Source organism: Microtus ochrogaster, chromosome 2 (genome assembly GCF_000317375.1).
Source record: "Microtus ochrogaster isolate Prairie Vole_2 chromosome 2, MicOch1.0, whole genome shotgun sequence".
Taxonomy (NCBI): Eukaryota; Metazoa; Chordata; class Mammalia; order Rodentia; family Cricetidae; genus Microtus; species Microtus ochrogaster.
The window spans coordinates 64,537,574-64,550,430 of NC_022010.1; the positions used below are offsets into that span (position 1 = coordinate 64,537,574).

A 12,857-nucleotide genomic window follows, 5' to 3' on the forward strand; every position below is an offset into this window, starting at 1 on the left:
TATTATTATTATTATTATTATTAAGGTATCCTTTAATTTTATCCATGTTTTGAAAATTAGAGAATTTCCTATGTTTATTTATCCTGAATAACATTCCTATGTGTGTATGTGTATAAAATCACAGCTATATGGACACAGTGCATATCTCACCAAAGCTTGGTGTATTTGCACTTCATACCTTCTTTTGTCAGATAACTGTCCAAATACACATAATGCCATTGTTTAATTGGTTTATAGGTCATTAGTTATACAAACATTTAGTTCTATATGGAAGCTTTTAGTCATAGTTTTAGATTATAAATATTATGGTCATGATTATAATTATAATTTTTATTTTCCTATACTGAGTATTTTGTAAAAATCCCATTTTTTAATTTTAATGAAGTCCATTTTATCTATTAATTTGAGATATAATTTAATCTTTTAATCATCACTTTTTAAAGAAAGTGGTTACAATGAGGAATTCTTCTCTCACCAAAAAATTGTTAGTTTTTTTTAATATTAGGAAATATAGCATAATTAAATTTTAACTTAATTTATGATGATAAACAGAAAATAATAAATAGGTGTCTTTGTTTTTGTTTCTTTCTTTCATTTTCATTTTACAGAGGTCTTTTCATTCCAGGGGCATTTCTTAAAAGCACTTTTATCTTTTGTAATTAATTTGACATATAAGTGAAAAAATAAATTCATTTTATAGGAGTAACTATTATGACTTCTCCATCTTACTTTGCTGTATTACACGTATTAGATATGTATCACACCATCTGTGTTCATGCGACTTTGATTTTTGAGAACAAAGTCTCCAATCTATGTACTAAATCATTAATTTTTATAATTTTTTCCAAAATTGAATGAGTTTCATAGTTCATCATGAAACCTTGATTGTTTTACTAATTCATTTGAAAAAATAATAATATCAATAAGATAGGTCTGGAAAGATGGCTCAATAATTAAAAGCACATACTCTTTTTTTATTGAAAATAGCTTCTTCTCTCATATCCTGACCACCACATCCCCTTCTTCCACTTCTTTTAGCTCTCTAACACACTCTTACCATCTGTCTTTGATCTAGACTTCCCCCATTTCCTCAATATACTCAACATCTTCATAATTAAAACAAATATGATACAATATATTATTTAATTAATTATTGATATTCAAGAGAGATAGTCAATAATTTGATTAGGTATATGTTGAGGAAACAACCTGTTCATCATTGCTAAAACACAGAAACTCAGTCCAATGAAGAGAAAGCAGAGCTATGAATGAGCATTTAATGAAAACATTCCAGCACATATTTTAAAATAAACAATAAAGAAACATTGTGAGTATCTTTGGGTCCATAAAATTAACTTATTATGTTAAATGAATAAATTCATTATATTGTCCAACCACAGGTTACATAATGTAAACAGTCCTGTGTTTGTTGAAGAAATAAAATTTGTCAATGAAAAGAATTTTTGGTCCATAAGCCACACAGGTTGTCCTAGTTAGGGTTCCTATTGCTATGAAGTAACACTATGACCATAACAACTTTTATAAAGGAAAACATTGAATTGGGACAGGCTTACAGTTGATAGGTTTATTTCATTATTGTTACTGAATTGCTGCATGTAGGCATGGTGCTAGAGAGGTAGCTGAGAGTTCTATATCTGGATTGGCAGGAAGCTGGAAGTGAAATTGACACTTGGCCTGTCTTGAGCATGTGAAACTTTAAACATTACCTCCAGTAACAGACCTCCTCCACCAAGGCCACACCTCCCCCAACAGTGCTGTACTTTCTCCTAATAGTGCCACTCACTCCTTTTGGGCCCATGTGGGCCATTTTCATTCAAACTTCCATACAGATAAACCCCAATGAACATTAGTAAAGTAATAATGCCAATCATAAACAAACTAGAGAGTGTATTGTGAAGAGCTAAAAATTAGAATTAAAGAATTAATAGCCTTATTTCAAAACATAAACTAAATTGAACACATTAATACTCACCATTCACAGACGGCCACTACCTCATCTTATTTCATGTTTAAGTAAGCTATAATTGACCTAGTAAATGTGTTTTTCTTTTAATACAAATAATGATTATTTCCTTAACTAAATTCCATTGCTGTTGATAGTGGGGAAGGTCTCATAACATCATTATACTCAGTTTTATGAAAATATAGTATTTTATATGCTATCAATATTTACAACTCACAATATTAACAAAATATAAGCCGATAATAAAGATAATGAAGCATTTTAAATGTCTATGCTTCAAGTAGCTCCTTGACATATTTCAGCCGTTGATGGTAAGTTAATACAACTGTAAAATGTGGGAATAGGTGTTCAGTAATTCTGTATGGACATAAATACTAATATTGGCCTTTCTGGTTGGATTATTAAAAGATATGGATAGGACTTGACACTTTCACAATGGGATAAATTTCCCCTTACTTTTAACATACTGTTTTGAGTATTCAAAAGAGAGCATAGAAGAAGCACATAAGCTTCTTATTCACACTGGCCAAGAGATTAGAGCCATCATTTTTGTTTCCACATCATTGATGACATGTTTTGTTTTACAGATTTCCAGTGCTCAGTGACCAGACAACAATTCGAGGCAATGTATTTGACTTCATCATATTTTATAAGACAACTATACCTTATAAAATGGAGTATAAATTTTGGTTGTAACTGGCAAAGAATCCATACTGAATCTGTCTCCCAAGTTCCTGTGGATTGTCTTTCTCCCTCATCAAAACCTTATCAACAGGCAAAACAGAAAACTGGAAGTTCTTTATCACTGTATTTAGCTCAACATGCATAGTTTCTGTATGTATCATTTCCTTTACATGTGTTAAAGAGTTTTTCTGTTTCTATAACTCCATCAAATCAAAACAAATCTTTATCATCACACTCAGTGTAGTATGGAGAAATGATTTTTACTATCTAATAAGACAAATGTCTGATAGTGATTCAGAATTGAAAATAGAATTCTGTAAAGGTGACCCAGGAGGGATAATGTCTTCAGAAGTCATTGTTATGTTCTCTTAGACTTAGAATCACACCCTTGCCCATTGTCCTCCCCGTTCTTAGGCCACATCCTTTGGAAGCATCATGAGTATCATTTATAACATTGCCTAGGATGGATTTGGGGGGAATGTCTAGATTTGGGGGACTACATTCACATGTTTGGATGCCAAGAGTACCCATATAAAGTTTGTTTATTCAAATAATTTTTAAGTCATGGTTCATAAATTTTTTAGCAAATTCATTTTTACTCTCATAGTAGATATAAAATTTTCTTCTGTTCAAGCATTTTTCTGTGCCGTAATGCAACTTAAATTACAAGTTGTACAGCTGCCTCTTCACTTGTACTGTCACGTGTTTTACAGCACAGTTCTATCATTATTCTTGATGGGCACAGCATTTACTTTTAAATGTACTATTAGGCAGCCAACGTTTTGACCTGACCATGAGCTAGATATAGGAGAAGGCTATGGAACGTTTTTAATTTTACTCATGGAAAACCACTTTTATCCTAAAAGAAGTCTCCTAATGCAAAAAATTCCTAAATGACACTTGTGCATTTGATAACAAGCCCCAAATGGTAACAATTTATAAAGGAAAACTTCAAATTATCTTTACTCACTCAAAAACACTCTTCTCACTGCCTGGTGAGTACCCATTTCAGCTCAGTAATTGTAGTTTGAATGAAAGTGGCCTCAAAGGGTAGAGGAACTTGCATTATTACGAGGTCTGGCCTTGTTGGAGTAGATACAGATATGTTGGAGAAAGTATGTCACTAACTTTGTGGTCTCAGAAGCTCAAGTCTGGCCAGTGTGTCATTGTCACTAACTGCTGTCTATGAACCAAGATGCAGAACCCTCAGCTTCTTCTCCAACACCATGTCTGCCTGCATACCACCATGTTTCCTGTGTTGAAATTAACTGGATAAACCTCTGAACTGTAAGTCAGCCCCAATTAAATGTTTTCCTTTATAAGAATTGCTGTGGTCATGTCTCTTCACAGAAATACAAACCCTAAATAAGATAGTATTTCTTTCTCTTTTTCAATCTGTAAAACCATTCTTATGGATTTTTGCTTTTCAGTTTATAGAAGTAAAATAACTATATAGTTATCAAAAGGAAGGGGCAGAAAGCATCAAAAGCATCCTTTTTATACAGTTCATGGTTCCTAGTTGTGCATATGAAGCACTCTGTTACAGTGATATTAAAATAGAATCCTGCCTACGTCCCTTTTCTTTCCTGACTCTGATGGAAATTAAAATACTAAAATTTCAAAATATTGAATGCTTTATTTCAGTTTCATTAACTATAATTTCTATGCAACAACCAGAAAATAAGAACTTAAGTGCTTAAAATCTGATATCACATTCTAGAATTATACTTTAAAAAATAAGTATTTATAGAATGATTAGTTGTACTTATAATCACATCTCTAATTATTCCAAGAGCATCTTTGTGAAAATCCAAAGTTACCATATTATTCATTTTATAATTACAATCTGTTTAATCTGATCACTACCCTGTTATTGCTTTGTTTGATGTATTTTTAAAAAGAAAATAATGTGTTTAATTCATTGAATGATTCTTTGTCTAATTTGTTCACGGCAATTGTTTCTGAATATTTAATAACAGGCATTTTAATCTAATGTGTGTCTTCTTTCCTTTCTAAATGAATTGGCCTGAGGCATGAGAAACTTATAATGTCAGTGACATATTTTGTTTATTGCACATAAAATGTAACAATATTTAACACATATTTGGTGGATTTATTTCATACTATATCACCATTTTTAAATTTAAAATGCCTCATAAATCAGCAGAAAATGAAACTCAAATAGAATAAAATTATGCACACTTCCTAAGCATTATTTTCTTAATAAAATATTTCAATAAATTTAATTTTAATAAGCAATATTTCATATCCACTTTCTAATAAAATGGAATGACATCTCAGCTTTATATCTATAAGCATTCAACTTAGTCTTTAGTAACGAGTGACTCTTGTTATAAAGACTCCTCATAGAACTCTTACAGGTTTTAATACTCTCAGAAGGATCAATTTCCTGAGTTTGAATGTACACAAGACATTACAGGAAAAACAGGACAGTATGAATGTAGAAATATTGAAACAAAGAAATCAGTCATCCGGTCTCTGATATAGAGACTATGCTGCCCTGTGTATTGTAATAAAAACTGATGAAATTAAGTACAAATTTTAGTTCTGTATCTTTCAAATTCTTCAGAGCAGAACTCAGTCTGGAAATGTGATGCCCTGAAATGTCTTTTTTTTAATATATGCAAGCATCCTCTGACTCATTCCTGCCAACACCTTCTTCTGCAATAAAATGACCTTAACCCAACAAACCCTTGCCTTTCTTCATTAGCTCTAGAAAGGGTTAACACATATGAAATGATAATATTGGTATGGTTATCATGCATGACAGTGGATTTTAAGAAAGCCTCGCAGAAATATTGTCTTGCAATGCCAACATCAGTGACAATTTGTAAAATCGAAGTATTTACATGGAGCTTGATGTTATCACTCATAGCTTAAGCATTGTAAAAGTAACTTTGATCCTCTCTCCATGAGTGCATCCTTTTTCCTCACCTGTAATGTCTACTTTCCAGATACCACTATTATTCTACTAAATTATATTTAATTTATATATTTTGTTTATATATAATTAAATTATATTTAGTTCTTATGTAGATGATGAATCAAAAAATGATCATGTCCAAAGTCATGATTAATAGTATTTACTACTGGTTTAATGATTTGATTGTCTGGAAATCTCCATTACTAAAAGATTAGAAAGAGTAAATAATACTTCTAAAGGATTTTTTATTTTTCTATAAATGATGCACTTGTCTTAGTTTGAACAAAAAATTTACATACAATATAAGACTTGAAAGAGATGTTAGAAACTGAAAAGGATTTTAATATCTTTTAAATAACATTAAAGTCCATAAATAAATATTTAAAATTCTATGCAAAACACTATTTTTTTCAATTCTCTATAAAAGCACATTTTTTTTCTCTTTGTATCCATAGAGCAGACTCCTTAGGCACACCTTGGCGAGCAAAGGTCTACAAAATTTGTTATTTACCTTCAAGGTTGTGGTCTCTTTCTATCACACTCCCCATTTCTTTTCCAATATCTTCCTTTATATACAGGAAATATTCATTCTTCATTTATATATTTCAAGTACATAATTTGTTCTTCAGGGACTAGTATTTTAGATTGTATTTTGCCTCAAAATAGAATTTGAAATTGGAATTTTGAACAGAGTCAAAAAAGGAAGTCAGGACCATGAGGGGTGCACCCACCCACTGTGATGGTGGGGCTGATCTAATGGGAACTCACCAAGGCCAGCTGGACTGGGACTGATGGGACTCTCTGAACATGGCTGACAAGGAGGGCTGACTGAGAAGCCAATGATAATGACACTGGGTTTTGATCCTACTGTGTGTATTGGCTTTGTGGGAGCCTAGGCTGTTTGGATGCTCACCTTCTTAGACCTGGATGGAGGGGGGAGGACCTTGGACTTCCCACAGGGCAGGGAACCCTGACTGCTCTTTGGACTGGAGGAGGAGATGGAAGGGGAATGGGGGGAAGGGGGAGGGAAACGGGAGGAGGGGAGGAGGTGAAAATTTGTAATAATAATATAAAAAGAAAAAAAAGATTATAAAAACTGTTGATAAAATCAGCATAATTTTACATTGTAAAACTGCTTTGGATGGAAGGGATGGACTATTGAGGTCTAATGAGATCTGTTTAGCTATCAACTTGACAAGAAGTGGACCTGTAATGATTGGTTTTAATTGTACCTGATTGAATTGAGATGTGCCTAAAATATTACGAAATTATAATTCTGTGTGTGTCTACTAACATGTCAAAAAATGTGACTGTGGATAGTGCCACATGGAATAGAAAGAAAAATAGTGGAAAGTAAGTAACAATGTTAGTTTTCTCTCTCTCTCTCTCTCTCTCTCTCTCTCTCTCTCTCTCTCTCTCTCTCTCTCTCTCTCTCTCCATGTGGGTGTATGTGTCTCCTTCTCCTGCCTTCTTTCTATTGCATGTTATTTATCTAGCCCTTTGTATTTGCTCCTCATTTATATCTTTAAATATTTCCCACTCTGTCTTACTGCATGAGCTATATACTGATGGGAAACATCTGTAATTTAATAAAAAGTAGTATATGTTTGTGACTAGTGTTATGTGGAATTTAAAAGAAAAAGTAATTCATTCTTTGTAAGGATACCTGAAAGTTTACTGAACAATGTCTGTGTTTGAACAGGCATTAAAATTAAATTTACATAAATTAAACAGATTTTTAATAAATAAATAAAATTAATTAATTAATTAATTATTAAAATAAATTAAACAGAATAGGAAATACTGAAGTATGTGATAAAACTGGCTAAGTCATATTTATAACAACAGTAGAAAAAGAAGTAAATGTAATATACAATAAAACAAACAAATGAGAATTTAAAAGAAATAGAGAAATAAATAAACTCATCAGACCACCAGACTTTCATATTGGGGTCAGATATGTGGACTAGGCAAGTACATTAGCAAATATGATTATATTTTGATTTCTCTTGTCACTTTCTGGTTTCTCAATTAACATTTTTATTTATAGTTTCTCTTTTTCTCCATTTCTAAACTTTTAGTTTATTTTTTATAATGCTCTGTGATGTTATTTTTTTATAATGCTCAGTGGAAGGAAATATAAAAGTACAGAATAAGGGAATATATAGATAGCTCAGCAAACATATGTGAAGAATTTCCTGTGAAGTGAATTGAAGTCTCTGTGATTTGGGACTTTTCCGAAAATTGTTTATTATTTCCTTGGTTTTAACACTAATCATTTTCTGAAGAAAAGCTTCAAATTTCAGCTACTTGTGAAGTTAGATAAGAAATACATAAGATTATTAATTTTGTCGGATTCCCTGGTGGGAACGTTAGTCACCAGGAAAAGGGAAGTAGCAAGCATTAAAAGTAGATGAAAGGTATTCAAGACAAGAGTCAATTTTATGTACATCAATTTCCTTTAAAAGCTTGAATAAGCAAATGAATAAAACTGAATCCAGAGAAATATTAGCACTTCATAAAATTTTAACAGGAGTTGTATAGGAAATTGAAAAGACATTAGGAAGCAGGAGGAGGAAATGAGAAGTTTATTCAGACAAAGAATAAAGGATGTAGGAGTCCTCAAAACTCAACAGTTCAAGCATTTAATAAATATAAGTCTATTTCATTACATCATCTTATTTCTATTTTCTTCTTACATTAACATAAGAAAGTGTATGACACATGTATCTACATAAGTATGCATTTGGTTAGTCTATGGCTATGATATTATTATTTAATATATTTAGTGTAATTAGAGGAAGACTTATTTGACTCACAGTTTCAGAGATCTCTGAAAGTAGTTGGTTGACCCAATTGCTTTGACTAGTTCTACTGTGGTAAATGTATATCAATGGAGAAATACACGGCAGAGGAATTATATCATAGCAGTTAGGAAGAAAAAAAAAAACAAAGAAGAGATATAGACACAATGTAAACATCAAGGTCACACCCCTAACTAACCTTTTTGTTTTGTTTTGTTTTGTTTTCAAATAAACCACACTTGTTGAAGGTTCCACCTCTCTCCAATACCTACACAAATTAGAGCATCAAGATTTTTAAATATTCAATCAGGGAACACCCCAACTCCACAGGGTAACATGAATATACACAATTATATAACAGATACATACATACAAAGGTTTGGGCATATGTGTTAAAATAATGTATGTGTAGTAAGGTGTTTGGATTTCTCATTACTTATACATTCATGGTTTGTTCTATCATAATGAACAGCGATAAGAGTATGCTATAGTAAAAATGTTTGATTGACAGCTGAATATTCACTCTTCTTCCTTTAGGCAAGATCCATGGTTATATTTAGCCATTCTCCTCTGCCCTGATAACATTAACCCAAAATTAAACCCACACATGAGATCATATTTCCAAGGGCTGGCATTGTTTGTAGACATGAGATCTTATGAAGCAGCTTCCAATAAGATCATGAGAAGGAATCCTTTATTCTTATAAAACTATGTAAACAATTAATAAAACCCTTTTCTATGCACCCAGATTCTAAGGTTAGATATTTAAGAAACACAAATGAATTCAATGAAGATGGCTGAGCCAAGTGCTCTACACTTTTATTTTCAAGAACTGCCTGCTTTAAGGGCTGGCCCTTGCCTGCCTTCTGCCCTGCACATCAGAAAGCACATAATGTGTATGGCCTTTGTTCATGCTGCATAGTTTGACTATATATTTTATGCTAATGACAATTTAGTGAACACATTTTTCTTCTCTGTGAATTTAGAGCCAGCAAAATTGGTGTTGGTCACATCATTGGCTCTTGGCCCACATAACCAATAAAATTTCTGTGCACAAAGCTTCATGTGAGCGTTCTCTGGAAGTGACTTAGTAAGTACTACTAAATATTTTTACAAAAAGAACTAGGTACATTGTAGTGCAAGCCTACTGAGGAAAAGACACAGAAGTCCACAACTGATCTCTGCCATACTTTGCCCTTATTCCATTTCATTTGCTGTTATAGTCTTGTTCTTCTCAGTGTAATCCATCTTATCTATCATTGTAGCAGGTTTTCTGAGCAATGAGTTCTTTCAGTGGACTGCTGAACCTGAGAGTCGTATTAGAGATACTTGACACAAATTGGCTTTTGTATAAAAAAATAATGCTAAAACAGATACAGTTTTACAAATTATCTGTATGGAAAAATACATATTTCATGAAGCCCTAAAGCATGGAAATGCAGGAAATGAGCAGTTGATTACCACCAATGTAATTTCAAAGGGATTAATTGCTGTGTTTATAAAAGGCTACTTTAGAATATTAGTAAAGAAATACCGTTACATAGACATAATAAGGACCTAGAGTAAAGCATCCATACACATGTATATTTACTTGAAATGAATTTAAGACAGCCTTATATTATTATTTCTTTAAATAGCAATAACAAAAGAGAATCGACTGGAAAATAGTGCCCTAAGAAAGTGTTTGATCAGCTCAAAACAGGGTTGGGCGCACATTCCTCCTAGATGCTCTCCAGGGAGTGTACAGAACCCTCTGTGCTTTTCCTCCATGGCAAGCCGACTACAAGAAACTTGCCATGTCTATTCTCAAGATCCATGTCCAAGTGATCTTTGACACCCGTGGGAATCCCACTGTTGAGGTTAATCCCAACACCTCAAAAGGTCTCTTCTGAGTTGCCATGCCCAGAGGTGCCTCCACTGGGATCTATGAGACCGTAGAACTCAGTGACAATGCTAAGAGGCACTCCATGGGGAACGGTGTCTCAAAGGATGTTATACACATCAATAAAACTATCACACCTGTTCTGGTTAGCAAGAAACTGAATTTTGTGGAACACGAAAAGATAGACAAACTGATGATTGAGATGGATGGCACTGAGAATAAATCCAAATTTGATGCCTATGCCATCATGGAAGTATTCCTGGCTGTCTGCAAAGTTGGTGCTGCAGAAAAGAGAGAACCCTTCTACCACTACATCTCTGATTTGACTGGCAACCCTGAAGTTTTCTTGCCGGTCCCAGCTTTCAATGCTGTTGAAATAGGAGCAGCAGAGCTGCATCCCTGGCAACCGGCCGCCCCTACCGCTAGCTTTATACCCGAAATAATGACACGGAAACTGTATTCTTTTAAACACTGCCTGGCCCCATTAGTTCCAGCCTCTTATTGGCTAGCTCTTACATATTAATCTAACCCATTTCTATTAATCTTCGTAGCCCACGAGCTGGCTTACCAGGAATGATCATAACCTGTGTCTGCCTGGAGTGGGAGAACCATGGCGACTCCCTGACTCAGCTTCTTTCTCCCAGCCCTCTGTTCTGTTTACTCCACCCAGTTAAGGGTTGGCCTATCAAGGGGCCTAGGCAGTTTCTTTATTAATAAGAAATCACTCCCACATCACAATGCGATCAAGGGCAGTTCGCATGCTGGGAACAAGCTGACCATGCACTAGTTTATAATCCTCCCTGTGGAGGTGCCCAATTCCGGGAAGCCATGGACACTGCAGCAGAGCTTTATCACAACCTGAAAAATGTCATGAAGGGGAAATATGAGAAGGATGCCACCAATGTGGGTGATGAGGGCAGATTTGCGCCGAACATCCTGGAGAACATCCTGGAGCTCGGGAGCTGCAGAAGAACATAATCGGGAAGGCTGGCTACTCTGACCAGGTTTTCATCTGCATGGGCATAGTTGCCTCAGAGTTCTTCTGGTTCAGCAAGTATGACCTGGACTTCAAGTCCCCAAACAGCTGGCAGACCTGCATAAACCCTTCATCTGGGAATATCCAGTGATGTCCATGGAGGACCCCCTTGACCAGGAAGACTGAAAAGCCTGGCAGAAGTTCACAACTAGTGCAGGCATCCAGGTGGTTGGGAATGATCTCACAGTCACCAACCCTAAGAGAATTGAAAAGGTTGTCAGTGAGACGTCCTGCATCTGCCTCCTGCTCAAAGTGAACCAGATCTGCTCCGTGACCTAGTCTCTGCATGAGTCTCTGCATGCGTGTAAGCTGGCCCAGTCCAATGGTTGCAGAGTCATGAGGTCCCATTGTTCTGGGGAAGACCAAGGATACTTTCATCGCTGACCTGGTTGGGGGGGCTCTGCACTGGGCAGATCGAGACTGGTGCCCCTTGCTGATCCCAAGAGCCTAATCATGTACAATCGGATTCTTAAAATAGTAAAAGAGCTGGGCAGCAAAGCCAAGTTTGCCACCAAGTCCTTCAGGAACCCCCTGGTCTAGTGAAGTGTGGATGAAGATACCTGGAGGCACCAACTGCTTAGATCCCTGTCCCTGTTGTCAGCTATTTGGCCTAAGGCTGGCCCAGAGCTTTCCCCTCCCATACAACCTTTTTTTAGACATACTGTTGCCTCACCTGACCCCCTGAAACCATGCTGAAAACCCCAGCTTTGTAATCATGTGACTGGTCTGAATCACTGTTTGTCACCTCACTTCTAAGCTAGTGTCTAGAACACAGTGTAATCTCTAGAGTGGTCACTGGCACGACCCCCGCCCCAGAGGTTCTACTTACAGAATAAAAGCCTCAGTGACACATTAAAAAAAAAAGAAAGTGTTTTATCAGTTGTAATGTAGATTGCATATCTAACTTGATAAAACAGAAAATTTAAAGTTCTGATAAGCCTATCCAAATGGCTCATTTTAGGGAATCACATTTCTCCATATATATAAATAGAGCATTTGTTTTATGTAAAAAATGTTTCTCACATTTTTCACTCCATATCTACTACAATAATTCACTTTCCTATATACACATTTAATCTTTAAATCCATCCATCCATATAATACAGTATGTTTTGTAGCTTCTATTAGTAGTTTGGTATTAAGAAAGAAAAGACTTGGTATTACAATAACAGAAAATTTTTTATAAAGAACAATACTGATAGTATGCCAAATTATCACTCTATACAGTTGTATAAATTTAAAACAAAACAATTACGAGTAGCAAGGGGTAAATGATTTCATGTATCAAAGGCATACTAATTGGCTCAACACAAAGGCTAGGTTGAGAAAAAATAGTAGATTGTATGAGATAACACAATTATTACAAATTGCCAGTCAAGAGAATAGTGCTAGGTTCATGAATGAACTGAAATTTTTGTACACATTGGGAACATTGGTGAGATTGAAAAATGCTGTGGATTTAAGAGACTTACCACAAATGAAGGATATAAAATATGTAGCAATCAGTTAAACACAGTCATCCC

General features: G+C 34.7%; 1 pseudogene; it reads left to right on the forward strand.

The window, feature by feature from the left end:
- The first annotated feature begins 10,212 nt into the window (after positions 1-10,212).
- On the forward strand, positions 10,213-11,874 carry LOC101996459 (annotated as a pseudogene).
- Positions 11,875-12,857: the final 983 nt, after the last annotated feature.